Source organism: Lepisma saccharinum, chromosome 3 (assembly GCF_977018435.1).
Source record: "Lepisma saccharinum chromosome 3, izLepSacc3.1, whole genome shotgun sequence".
Taxonomy (NCBI): domain Eukaryota; kingdom Metazoa; phylum Arthropoda; class Insecta; order Zygentoma; family Lepismatidae; genus Lepisma; species Lepisma saccharinum.
This window is the reverse complement of record NC_139231.1, coordinates 89,437,665-89,452,707: the sequence shown is the minus strand read 5'-3', so window position 1 is coordinate 89,452,707 and position 15,043 is coordinate 89,437,665. Positions and strand designations below refer to the sequence as shown.

Sequence of the window (15,043 nt, the reverse complement as noted above, 5' to 3'; positions counted from 1 at the left end):
CACCGTAGACATAGAAATAATTAGACGTAAAGGTATTTATCCTTACGAATATGTTAGTGATAATTCTAAATTTATCGACGACACTCTTCCACCTCAAAAAGAATTTTACAGTCGACTCAGAGAGAAAGGAATCACGGACGATGAATACGAACACGCGCAACGGATGTGGGACAAATTAGGATGTAGGACACTCGGCGATTATCACGATGCCTACTTAAAACTGGACGTGACAATACTCGCGGATGTTTTTCAAGCATTCAGGAAAACGTCGGCGAATATTTACAAATTAGATCCTGCATATTTTTACGGTCTTTCGGGCTTAGCGTGGTCTGCCATGTTATTACAGACAAAAATAAAACTCGAATTGATACCGGACGTGGACATGTTATATTTTATCGAGAGGGGGATACGAGGTGGAATGGTGCAATGCGTACAGAGACATGCAAAAGCAAATAACGTTCACATGACAGAAGAATACGATCCTAACGAACAATCGAAATACATATTTTATGTGGATGCAAATAATTTATACGGACATGCTATGATACAAAAACTTCCTTACGGCGGGTTCGAATGGGTGGATACCACTTCCATTAACATTAATAACTTCAACGACTGTGAATTTGGCTTGTTTATAGAGGTGGACCTCGAATTCCCCGACCATCTACACGATTACTTCAAAGATCTACCTCCTGCACCCGAACTAAAATGTTCGCCTGATTCAAATCAACGTAAGCTTCTGTTAACATTGGATAGGAAAGAGAGATACGTTCTCCATTACAAAAATCTTCAATTCTTAATTGAGAAGGGAGTTCAAGTAATAAATGTGAGAAGAATAATGAAATTCAAACATTCCGAGTGGTTAAAACCTTACATTGAAAAAAATACGTATCATAGAACACGCGCCACGTCAGATTTAGATAAAGATTTTTTTAAACTCATGAATAATGCTGTTTACGGAAAAACAATGGAGAATGTCAGGAAGCACGTGGACGTGAGATTAGTTCCCGATTCAAATAAATGTAGAAAATTGATAGCATCGCCGACATTCAAATCACGAAATATATATGATGAAAACCTGGCCCTGTTTGTGATGGATAAAAAAATAATCAAGTTCAACAAACCAATCTACGTGGGGGCGACGGTTTTGGATTCATCTAAACTGCATATGTTTGAATTTCATTATAATGTCATGAAACCCTTCTATAATGAAAATATAACACTTTTGTATACGGACACGGACAGTTTTATTTATTCCGTACAGACATCTGACCTCTACAACAATTTGAAACAACCGAATATGATTGATCATTTCGACACATCTTCCTTCCCTCAACCAAACAGATTTGATCTCCCTTCTCGCAATAAAAAAGTGCTTGGTAAAATGAAGGATGAATGCAACGGAGAAATCATTCTGGAGTTTGCCGGCTTACGTTCCAAAATGTATGTGGTGAAAACAGAAACCAGCATCATCAAAAAAGCCAAAGGTGTTGGTAAAAATACCGTGAAAAACAAGCTTGTGTTCGAGGATTACATCAATTGCCTCTATTCACAGTCGAGGATTCTACGTTTGGAGACAAGGATACAAAGCGTAGACCACGTGCTTACCACAAACAAAGTTAATAAAGTAGCATTAGATCTGCATGACGATAAAAGATGTATTTTGTCTTGTGGAATCCACACGTTGCCTTGGGGCACTATCGTTTCTCACAACGTTGCAACGTTTAGAAAGTCGTTGATTTTGTTTCTGTATTTTCCGTCGTTGGGTTTCCTCGTCATGTCGATCGTCGCGAATCCGAAATCGTCACTGTTCCAGCAAGAAGAGCAACGTTCCGAAAATTGATTGATCAACAGGCCGTTGAGTTTAGATAACATGGAAGGTAGAAATTCATGATCTGCCGTGCGGTGTACAGCCTCCATTGTTTGCTTTCGGAAACCAAAGAGATTCATTGTCCTTGCTAGTTATTTATTGTGTATGTGATAATTTGAGACAGTTGAAGTTTTTTTTATTTTAGTTATAGTTATTTAAGTTGTTTTTTTTCAATTGCATTGCCTACAATTTTTACTAATTTCTAAACGATAGTGCCCCCAAGGCAACGTGTGGATTCCACAAGACAAAATACATCTTTTATCGTCATGCGGATCTAATGCTACTTTCTTAACTTTGTTTGTGGTAAGCACGTGGTCTACGCTTTGTATCCTTGTCTCCAAACGTAGAATCCTCGACTGTGAATAGAGGCAATTGATGTAATCCTCGAACACAAGCTTGTTTTTCACGGTATTTTTACCAACACCTTGGCTTTTTTGATGATGCTGGTTTCTGTTTTCACCACATACATTTTGGAACGTAAGCCGGCGAACTCCAGAATGATTTCTCCGTTGCATTCATCCTTCATTTTACCAAGCACTTTTTTATTGCGAGAAGGGAGATCAAATCTGTTTGGTTGAGGGAAGGAAGATGTGTCGAAATGATCAATCATTTTCGGTTGTTTCAAATTGTTGTAGAGGTCAGATGTCTGTACGGAATAAATAAAACTGTCCGTGTCCGTATACAAAAGTGTTATATTTTCATTATAGAAGGGTTTCATGACATTATAATGAAATTCAAACATATGCAGTTTAGATAAATCCAAAACCGTCGCCCCCACGTAGATTGGTTTGTTGAACTTGATTATTTTTTTATCCATCACAAACAGGGCCAGGTTTTCATCATATATATTTCGTGATTTGAATGTCGGCGATGCTATCAATTTTCTACATTTATTTGAATCGGGAACTAATCTCACGTCCACGTGCTTCCTGACATTCTCCATTGTTTTTCCGTAAACAGCATTATTCATGAGTTTAAAAAAATCTTTATCTAAATCTGACGTGGCGCGTGTTCTATGATACGTATTTTTTTCAATGTAAGGTTTTAACCACTCGGAATGTTTGAATTTCATTATTCTTCTCACATTTATTACTTGAACTCCCTTCTCAATTAAGAATTGAAGATTTTTGTAATGGAGAACGTATCTCTCTTTCCTATCCAATGTTAACAGAAGCTTACGTTGATTTGAATCAGGCGAACATTTTAGTTCGGGTGCAGGAGGTAGATCTTTGAAGTAATCGTGTAGATGGTCGGGGAATTCGAGGTCCACCTCTATAAACAAGCCAAATTCATAGTCGTTGAAGTTATTAATGTTAATGGAAGTGGTATCCACCCATTCGAACCCGCCGTAAGGAAGTTTTTGTATCATAGCATGTCCGTATAAATTATTTGCATCCACATAAAATATGTATTTCGATTGTTCGTTAGGATCGTATTCTTCTGTCATGTGAACGTTATTTGCTTTTGCATGTCTCTGTACGCATTGCACCATTCCACCTCGTATCCCCCTCTCGATAAAATATAACATGTCCACGTCCGGTATCAATTCGAGTTTTATTTTTGTCTGTAATAACATGGCAGACCACGCTAAGCCCGAAAGACCGTAAAAATATGCAGGATCTAATTTGTAAATATTCGCCGACGTTTTCCTGAATGCTTGAAAAACATCCGCGAGTATTGTCACGTCCAGTTTTAAGTAGGCATCGTGATAATCGCCGAGTGTCCTACATCCTAATTTGTCCCACATCCGTTGCGCGTGTTCGTATTCATCGTCCGTGATTCCTTTCTCTCTGAGTCGACTGTAAAATTCTTTTTGAGGTGGAAGAGTGTCGTCGATAAATTTAGAATTATCACTAACATATTCGTAAGGATAAATACCTTTACGTCTAATTATTTCTATGTCTACGGTGGGAAAATTAGCTCTCGTTATTCTAAATTGTTCAGGCGAAAGTTTGCTAGCAAGAGCGTCCAAGCTCGCAGATAAAAATCTGTAAGAATCTAAAAATCTCATCTCCACAGTTTCGTTTGTTCCCGGAATCAATACTCGCTTGCTGACACTGATGTACCTTTCTTCATTCTCTGTTAGAATATTTATTTTTTGTCTATCATATCCAAGATTCCGAATTAAGAGATGGAAGTCGTAACCGCTGCCATTATGAAGGTATATGGGGACAAACGTAGGTTTTTGGATCTTTAGATTACACGTGTTACAGATTCCACCGATGTAGTTTCCGGTGAAGTGATTATGGTGAAATACTTTCCGGTTCTCGTCGGTGAAACGTTGATCGCACACCGGACACGTTTCAATGTTATTGTGAGATTGAAGTTCATCGCTGGATAATGGAAGCATTGGTTTCGATTCGCGTAAGAGGCTGCCAATTGTCTCAACCTCTTCAACCATCTTTTCAAAAAAATGTTTGATTACGTCTGGTCCTCGGTAAACATACGGTTCATCTATCCTATCCTGTCGCACGACAACATATCCGAAACTCGAGGCTTCGTGCAACTGATACGGTGTTGTGGAAGAAAGTTCGGGGTCTGGTTCGCAGTACGACAACGGTTTGAGAAAAGACTCAAAATCAGCAATGATGATTGTGGGATGCTCCAAAAATGCCTTATGCATCCTAAATTCTTCGACCTCTTTTGATTTCGGCATCAACATGCGAGTCGGTCTGTTGTCACCGCAATAAATTTTATGTTCGGCAAGTTTCTCGATAGCAATCTGACGTCCGGTGTAATTTCGATAATCGACTTGTTTTTGATCGTCGAACGTGGTCAAACACCTTGGGCAAACTTCGATGTGGTTTGCATGCTTGGTTGATTGACTTCTGACTAAGCGTGATAGTGAACGAATGAGACAGTAATGGTGAACACTGTCGTTTGAAATTAGAAGAAGATTAATCACACGAGCATCATCATCGTCGACATCGCTTATCCTGACGGGATGCACGACATGTTTATCCAACGTATAGGAATACACGTTGATGATTAAGCGTTTTCCTTCTGCATCTCGTGCTCGTGTTTCGAATTTTGATATATCAGATATGGTCATCGGGTATTCGATGCCAGACATTACACTTTCAAACTCGGGCTCGTATTGTTTGTAATGATAAACCCGCTCTGGATTATTTGACGAATGAATCGGGTGAAGTTCCGCCAACACACACCAAAGAAAACACTTTTTATCGCTGTTCTGTATATTTAACACAGCCCTCTTGTGTTGAATGTTCGGTGGAAGAGGAACGTAGCTGGATGTACGAAGAGGCGAGAATTGGTTCACGTAAACAGTTAACGTGTGAGGACTTCCACATAGAGACCATCCCGACCCTTTAGCCTCGAAATCGTCGTGTTTCTTAACCAGTTCATTTGAAAGATCAGAATAAAATTCGTCCAAATTAACGACGTCCGCCAAATGAAGAGCCTGGTTTTTTGTACGATGATAAAAAATACTTGTTGTACCATCGACTTTTTCGTATTCGGAAAATAGATCAACGTATACTTTTATGGAATTATTTTCCAATTTATTTTTTAGAATATTTATCACGGATGTTTTCGTTTCACGCAAGAAACTAAGAATGTCCCGGCCTGGTTCCGAAGTAAAAGAGAAATCCTGAATATGACGGTTAAATGCAGATCTAATTGGTTTTCGTTCATTACATAATTTAATTTGCTTGGAAGTGGAAGCTTCGGTTTCTGGATCATCGATTTTTCTTTTCAATGTTCTTTGTTCGGTCGATGGTTTGCAAATTTTCAGGTGTTTATTTAAATTTGCAATGCTAATCATCTTTCCGCATCGAGCACAAGGCTTAGAAGGTAACGAACGATTAATTCTCGAACCTGTTTCGCTACATCTTGCCCTGTGCTTGCTAATATTAGTTTTAGATATTAATTTTTCGCAAGTAACACATTCGATCAAACTGGTGGATTCCATTATGCTTTCTCCAAAATCACAGAAATCAAAAGTCTAGTATATAGCGATACAATTTTCAGGTATGTTATTTTATATAGAATTTCTTGGAGTGATTACAAAACTCAAAAATTCAATCTACTGTAAATAGAATTTCAGGTATGTTATTTATATAGAATTTCTTGTGTGCGAATACAAAATCTCAAGAATTCAATCTACTGTGAATACAATTTTCAGGTATGTTATTTATATAGAATTTCTTGTGTGCGAATACAAAATCTCAAGAATTCAATCTACTGTGAATACAATTTTCAGGTATGTTATTTTATATAGAATTTCTTGAGGTGATTACAAAAATCAAAATTCAACTTAACGTGAATATAATTTCCAGGTATATTATTTTATATAGAATTTCTCGGGGTGATTACAAAAAAATCAAAATTCAACTTAACGTAAATATAATTTCCAGGTATGTTATTTTATATAGAATTTCTCGGGGTGAATACAAAACTCAAAAACCGAGACAGTTCAGTTTTAACATGTTCATATTTGAAAAAAAAAATGCAAAATACGCCTTGGAAATTTCAACCAATCCACTTTACTAGATTGGAGAAACCTCTAACTATTGTCATTTCGAACTTTTAATTGACCCCCCTCCCCCTTGTTATTTTTGGATCAATTACCTTAACCAAATTAACAACAGGACTGAGGCGGTTCCTAAATGACAATAGTTAAAGACATATTTTAGCAAATTACGCCGGCATAAGCTAAGTACGTGTTGCTAGAAGGCCTTCGTCGTTGCAAGTCACCTAACCCATTCACTAAGAAATGAGAGAGAAAAATGTTGACGTACTGAAAAAAGTTGACTTGTTCACCGAGTTCAGATGTTTACTCATACATGGCTCTGTCGTTGTCGTCTATCAAAAACCTAAAATCATAAGTGGAAACAGTGAGAGATATCGAAAAATCTCTCCAAACACCACCTCCCCTTGTCGATTTTTTTTTTGGTGACGTTGAGTACGCGTAGAGAGGTCGGGTTTAGTGCGTCGGTCGAGTCTCGGTGTCCTCTGTCCTCCCATACCAAAATAAACATAGGTCGTCATGGAACAAAAAAAAATGTTCCGAAAATTTTCTAAGTCCAGCGTTAAAAAAATCTTAAATTGCAAATATCTCAAAAATGGTAAGCGTTATCGAAAAAATATATCGAAAAACACCCCCATACGGCATCGTTAGATGCCCCCTGTCGATTTTGGAAGTGTAGAATACGTATACCAAGTTTTGGTGGTCCTGGGGTCAAGGGGTAAGAAGTTAGCCCACCCACTCTCCAAAACTTTGATCACTCGTAACTTTTGAACAAATAGTCGTAGAGAGGTCGGGTTTAGTGCGTCGGTCGAGTCTCGGTGTCCTCTGTCCACCCATACCAAAATAAACATAGGTCGTCATGGAACCAAATTTGACCCCCATCTGTCGAAAATTTTCCAAGTCCAGCGTTAAATTGCAAAATGTCTCGAATTTTTGACAAAAACCTACAAAGACAGAGACATGGACATAGACATTACATATAGACACAGACATTACACATAGACATGGACATAGACATTACATATAGACATAGACATTACACATAGACATTAGACAACTTAACCTAACTTAACCGGGAACACGAGCCCAGAGACGGGGGGGGGGGGACCCCCGGGACAGGGGGTGGTTACTCCACCGCAGCAGTGGTTGAACGCAGCTAATGATCGAATATTGTTTCCAATGTGCTTTGGATACATACATGAACACCATATATATATATATATATATATCAAGAACAACATATACATTAAACAACCCCGTTCAGAATCCGTAGACTCAACACAGAGAAGTAAATATACACACTGTTAAAGACTCCTAGACACGCTGAAAAACTTTCGACCACGACCGGGTTCGAACCTATAGGCCACACGTAGAACGAACAATGACAAGTACGAGTGAACGCCTTAACAAGCACGGCTACGGAGGAGAACCGAGAGAGGTCGTGTAAAATTGTTCTTATATACCCAACAAAACTCAGAAACTGTCATACGCGAGAGCTATATTTTGCAACAACTATAATTACCCAACACTAGCAACAAGAACAAAAAAAAATATATCAATTAATGTATAATATTAATTAGTAACTTTAGATAATATTAATTATTAGTTTTCAGTTGTAATTAATTTTAAAAAAAACAATTAATAACATGTTAGGTGATGATAACCAAGTGCAAAAAGCATTGCATTTCTTTTTTTTTTTACACACAAACAAAACACCACTTACTTCACATAACCTCTAACAGATGGCAGATAGTTACATGGTTCTAGTTAGGATGATGATTTTTGGGTTGTTGGATTGGGGTTGAAGAAGACTATTTGTTGTAGTGACCACAGTATTGTTTTTTTTTTGTGTGTGTTTTCTGTTCTCTTACGAGAATTAATATAGGTTCTCATAGAACCCTCCAATTCATGACTTATGAAAAATCTGTTTGGTGATTCATCACGTACGCCTATATGTGAGAAAAAGTATGAATAGAACCTATGATCGGAAATCCAAAATGGCGACCGGAAGTGGGGTCATCTTGGAAACGGTAAGACTTAGGAAAAATCAGTTTGGTGATTCATCATGTACACCTATATGTAAGAAAAAGTATGAATAGAACCTATGATCGGAAATCCAAAATGGCGACCGGAAGTAGGGTTATCTTGGAAACGGTAAGACTTAGGAAAAATCTGTTTGCGGATTCATCATGTACACCTATACGTGAGATAAAGTATGAATAGAACCTATGCTCAGAAATCGAAAATAGCAACCGGAAGTGGGGTTATCTTGGAAACCGTAAGACTTAGGAAAAATCTGTTTGCAGATTCGTCATGTACATCTATACGTGAGAAAAAATATGAATAGAACCTATGCTCGGAAATCGAAAATGGCAACCGGAAGTGGGGTTATCTTGGAAAAGGTAAGACTTAGGAAAAATCTGTTTGCGGATTCATCATGTACACCTATATGTGAGAAAAAGTATGAATAGAACCTATGCTCGGAAATCGAAAATGGCAACCGGAAGTGGGGTTATCTTGGAAACGGTAAGACTTAGGAAAAATCTGTTTGAGGATTCATCACGTACGCCTATATGTGAGTAAAATATGAATAGAACCTATGTTCGGAAATCCAAAATGGCGACCGGAAACGGAGTTATCTTATCGCTTTCGCGTTTGCCTTTACGATATTTTAAGTTAAGGTTGCAAAAAACGCATCATTTTCTGGCGTAGAACTGTCTTTTTACCCCTATCAACGATCGAACCAACATCAAGGTCGTCTGCGAGTTCCACGACGCGCTGCCCGATGCTACCGTGTGCAGCGTCATCCTGATTGCAGAGAAGTCCTTCGCGTACGACGTGAAGAACGAGAGGGTGACGGAGCAGTTTTAAAAAATTCGTAAAAAAAAAAAATCAACATCCAACACATTTTAGGTTATATAAAATTTGTGAAAAACTTAAAATACTGAAATATTAAAACAAACAGAGTCCAATATAAGTTAGTTCGGTGCGTAAATAAAAAAAATGATAGGTTAAGTTATATCACTTAGGATCGTAAAAAAATTAAAAAATCGTAAGAAAAAAAAGATAGGTTAAGTTGCATCACGTAAGATCGTGATATACCTACCAAGTATGAGTGGGAAAAAAGGGAAAAAAGGGAAATTTTACAAAAACATCGCTAAACGCTAAAACTTCGCAAAAAATTGTCAAAATATGTCAAAAACTGATATTCAATTGATAAAAAAAGAGGCTACAAATGCATACCTACAAAGTATTATTTTGAACCGCCTAATATACACTACTCTCTTTTCTACATTTAATCTTATTGTTTCTATCTTTCTTTCTTTGTTTCTTTCTCCCTCTCTCACTCTTTCTTCACGTGTTTCTCTCTTTCATTGATCCTCTGTTTGTCTAATTCATGCTTTCTCTCTTTCTTCATTTCTCTGCTTCTCTCTCTTTCTTTCTTTTCATTTTTGATCTGATTCTCCATCTCTGATCTTTTCTGTTTGTCTTTCCCTTTTTCCTTCTTTCTTCCTTCTGTGAAATTGTAGTTCTTTTTCCCTTCTTTGTATACCTTTCTCTTGATTTCCACATTTCTTTCTTTGTATCTCTCTCCCTCTTTTACTTTTCTCTCGTGTTTCTTTATATCTTTCTTTGTTTCTGTTCCCCTAAAACTTGCTTTCTATCTCCCTTCATTCCTCTGTTTCTGCCACTTTCTTCACGTCTTATATTATTTATTTCTTTGTTCTTCTGTTTCCCTAATATTTGTTTTCCATTTTCCCTCATTCCCTTTGCTTTTCTTTATTTTCATTTCTTGATCTGATTCTCCATCTCTTCCCTTTTTCTTTCTCTGTCTCCACTTCCTCTGTCTGGTAGAGTCTATTCTCGCTCATATAGCCTGACAAGTTAAGTCCCGATATGCGCAGATCGCTGCGGAGCACTTCCTATTACGTCATCCTCCCCACCACTCTTCTACTCACTGGTCTGGCGTTGAGAATACCAGTGGTGCGAACTCAGCAAAATTAAGCTAAAACAAATATGACAAACGATTTTCACTTTTTAGCGTGACGGTGCATGCAGGCTCCTATTATATCAGTGGTTCATTTTATTTAATCCGGCCTTTGAAAATGCGTGCGGTCCGCCGATCGCAAACTGTAGTATTACGCACGTGCGTTAAGGTTTATAACAAAGAGAAACTACAGGGCGAATGACTTCATTTTCTGAATGCGACATCGAGCAGTGGCCTTTTTTTTTTTTAACCGAGTGGGGTGGTGGTTCGTTTGTTTATCGTTTATCGTACAACAATCACTACGAGAAGGCAATCTGATAACACGCTTGCCTGTGTTATTTTCTAAAGCATTGGAACTTTGAAAGAAATGGACTTATGGACGAGCGTGTAGATGAACTGATAATTAGACTTGGTGAAGTCGATTCAGACACGGACACAGATTCATCGGTAGACACAGACTCGGATGAGTGGGAGAGTGAAACTGAAGAAGAACTGGAAAACATTTAGAAGGTGAGCTCAGTTCTATCGTTTATATATTTTTTATTTTTCTATAGTTTTATTTCATACATTTCTTATGCTGGTAAGAAATATCCCTAATATAACTTAATTCATTTAAGGTTTAAAGGGATAATATCAAAATGTATTTAGAATTTAGCGTAATCAATAGGTAGCGTAGGTGAGGGGATACTAATTCATGCCTTTCACATTCAAATTTCGTTGAAAATTCTCAGACAATTCCGCTGCCTCCGGGTTGCAACACTGCGAACGAACGTCGCCGCAGACAATGGAGAGGGGAAATGTGATGTGAGGTGCGCAAACAATGGATTGCAGCGTCTTGTTTTTAAACTTGTCAAGTTATAGGCCGAGACACACCTGAATTGGGAACAGGGGTTGGAGGTTTGAATCCTGGTTAAGACGTACACGTTTCCTTGTGCTTATTGTTTCATCAATTTCTTCAAGGCAGAAAAGTCACGAAAATATTTTTTTTAAAAAAAATGAACGCTGCTGGCTTTCAGAACATCATCAACCGAAAATCAACACATGAGTTGGCAACATTGATGTCGCACCGAATGCGTCGCTAGCAGAAGAAAGCCATGTTTTCTTTTACGCCGCTCTTGAGTATGTAACCATATTTTTTCACCCTCCCCCTGAGTTAGGAGGGATTTGGGGAGATGGGAAGAGTCGATGTAAGGGGAGGAGGGAGGAGCGTAATAGGCTTTGTACGAGGGGAGCGCCGGGGAGAGAGAGAGAGGGAGACTAATGACTTGTCGAATCTGTGACAGACGGGGTCCATCTCCAAAAAGTCCCGCAGCATCCGGAGCTGGACCAACTTGCAGGAGGGTTTATCCCGTGTCCTGGGAACGGAGTCACCTGAGAGAGGCGATCAGCTGGAAACGGATTGCCTGGAGATTATACCAGCGTGGTAAATCTCCAGCAAACTGGAGGCTGAGGCGGGATTTCCTACACCCTTGATATCCTTTGAGAAAACACCAATAGTGTGCTTAGGAATTAGACACATAAATTGGATTTGCTTTTTTGTGTGTGTGCCTATGTATGTTACTGTGTTGAAGGGTCGGCCAGATAACGCCGAAGAGATTTTTGTTGGACGTGATGAAATTATCTTTTGACCAGAGACAAGATCCCCTTGCGATAGTGTGCAGAGTAAAATTGAAATAAGCTCCTATACATGAACAACACAAAGAACGTCCGTTTCAAGCAAGTGATGTCAGAACATATGTTAGTTTTCTCGTATTCAAGCTCATCATTCAATAATTCTTATTGGGAAAAGGTTAGCCAGATTAGAGACACTAATAAGAGCATTCCCTTTATCTTTGTCACGTGCCAGTTTCACACGACACAATGAATGTTGCAAGGAGGAATGGTTTCTCGGAATCGACAAGAGATGGCAGCACGCTATATAAAGAGGAGCAAAGGAAATTATAAAAAACTTAGAGAGAAGAAGAGGAATTATATATATTATAGTAAATTGAGAAATATATAAAAGAAGAGTTCAAATACTATAAAAGAAATAAATAGAATGTTGTATATAGTAAATTAAAAGAATTAAGAATATGGCCACATATGAAACGTTTAGGAAGGTTATTAAGTAAACGAACGAATTCAGAAATCTATCTCTTTTTATTTTCCTGACGAGGAGAACATCGTCAGTGTTTTGGTTGTTTGTCCCCGGTGGCGCTGTTGTCAAATTAGACGCCCCGAAGCACTTTTCGGTTGCGCTTTTTCTTAGTCGCACTGGGCCATTGGCAGCGCTTGCTATTAGCGATCCTGGTTATTCCCCTTTGGTCGTTAAATAGGAGGTGGCGCTGTTGTCAGATTAGACGCCCCTAAGAATCCTCTATAGCTTTGGTTCAATTCTCTACAAGGAATGCAGCATAATGATTTGTCTATATTATTGAGAAGAGATACGGTAAAGAGAAATATTTGCGATAAATGAAAGAAATAAGATTCTTTTCCAGTGGCAAAGAAGAAATAAGAATTTGCTGCGGAAAGAATAAATAGAAGAATTTATCGAGAATATAAGAATATCTCGGCGGAATATAGAAGATAATAAGAATTGCTGCTGAAAGAAGAAATAAGAATTGATATGAATAGAGGAAATAAGAACAGCGATGAATAAAAAAGGGAATGACTATTTTTTGTAAATAGAAGAAAGAAGAAGACATGCATATATTTTGTTCATAGAAGAAATTGATAAGAAAAGAAGAAGAAGCCTTTTGATAATAAAAGAAGAAGAAGCCTTACGATAATCAAAGAAGAAGAAGCCTTGTTGATAATAAAAGAAGAAGAAGCCTTTCCATATTAAAAGAAGAAGAAGCTTTTTAAAAGAAGAAGAAGCCCTTTAAAGAAGAAGAAGTTTTTTGATAATAAAAGAAGAAGAAGCCTTTTAAAAGAAGAAGTCATTTAAAAGAAGAAGAAGCCTTTTCCATATTAAAAGAAGAAGAAGCCTTTTGATGATAAAAGAAAAAAAGAAGAAGAAGCCTTGTCGATTATACATATATATATATATTTTCTCTGTATTTTGTATAGTTCTCAGAATATAGATCCGCATTTAACTATATCCTCTTGGCTATAAAACGCTTTCTTATTTGGAATTCTCAAATAAAAGAACCTATTCCCTGAGATTAAGATATCTGTAGCCGTGGTAAATAACATGTAAGTACGTACCCCAAGGAGCGTAGCATTAGTGGCGCTCCTAACGTGGGGCATTACATAAGGGCGTAGTATTAGTGGCGCCCAACGTGGGGCCTTGCCTTACATTATCTTACCCAGGAATGAGACGTAGCATTAGTGGCGACCAACGTTGCGGCTATCAGATTTGTGAATAAGAAAGCAAAGAGAGAAAGCCAAAATGGAGGAAGAAAATAAAGTCGAGGACGAGGACAGAGAAACTATAATGGATGAAATGGAAGACAGAAAGGAAATATTAAACTGCTGTGGAGAAGAGGGAAATAAGGAAGAAACTATCCTATGCAGCTCATGCAAAGAAATGAAACATTGGCTATGTGAGAAGATAAGAAGAGAAAAGTACATAGGAATAAGTGAAAGAGGAGATTACGTATGCAAAAATTGCAAGGAAGAAAGGATAAATGAAAAAGAAGAGAAGAAAAGGGAAAAGGAAGACGAGAAAATTATGGAAAAACCAAAGAGGACGGAAGAGGTGAACATAATAGAAATGTTCCAGAAGTTATCAATGCAGATAGAAGAAAGTAATAAAAAAATGGACGAGAATAATAGGAAGGCGGACGAGAATAATAGGAAGGCGGACGAGAATAATAGGAAGGCGGACGAGAATAATAGGAAGGCGGATGAGAATAGTAAAAAGATAGATGAATATAGCAGAGAAGCAAAAGAGAATAATAGAGAATTAAAAGCACAGATGGAAGAAAATAGCAGAAGATTAGAAAGAAAGCTCGAAGAAAAGATAGATGAAAATAGTAGAGAATTAAAAGAGAATAGTAGAAAGTTGGAAGAAAGTAATAAAAAGATGGAAGAAAGGCTCGAGGAAAATAGCAGGAAATTGGAAGCCTCGAGATCCGAAACCCATGAGATGTTCTTGAGATTGAATGAAACGTGCGAAGGAAATAGAAAGTCGTTGGAAAGAAAGATAGAAGAAACAACGCTGTTAATCGAGAGTACAAGTTTAGATACAAATAGAAGAATAGAAGAGGAGGTTTCGAATCTCAGAGAGGAAAATAAACAAAGAAACGAAAATTTGGAGAGAAAGCTGGTTGAAAGTAAATCTCAAATAGAATTAACCGTTTCAAGAATAGAAGAAAACGAAAACAATATAGAATTAGCCGTTTCAAGAACAGAAGAAAATGACAGCAAGACAGAAGTAGATGTTTCCAGAATAGAAGAAAACGAGGACAAGATAGAAGAAGCGAAGGTCCTTATAGAAGATAGAAGTTGGAAGATGAAAGAGGAAAGTTCCAATGACGAGCAGGACAGCAAGATAGAAGAAGAAGTTATAAAATTAAGCGAAGTAAACAAAGAAGAGACAGAGAAGAAAATAGAAGAAAAAGAGGAAAGTTCCAATGACAAGCATGACAGCAAGATAGAAGAAGAAGTTATAAAGTTAAGCGAAGTAAACAAAGAAGAGGAAGATAAGAAAATAGAAGAAGATGAAAGAGGAATAGAAAGTGAGGAAAAATTTAGTTGTCAATGTAACGATGAA

General features: G+C 37.7%; 1 pseudogene; it reads left to right on the top strand.

The window, feature by feature from the left end:
• LOC145985602 (uncharacterized) overlaps positions 1-15,043 on the top strand; it is a 76,911-nt pseudogene that overhangs the window by 28,528 nt on the left and 33,340 nt on the right.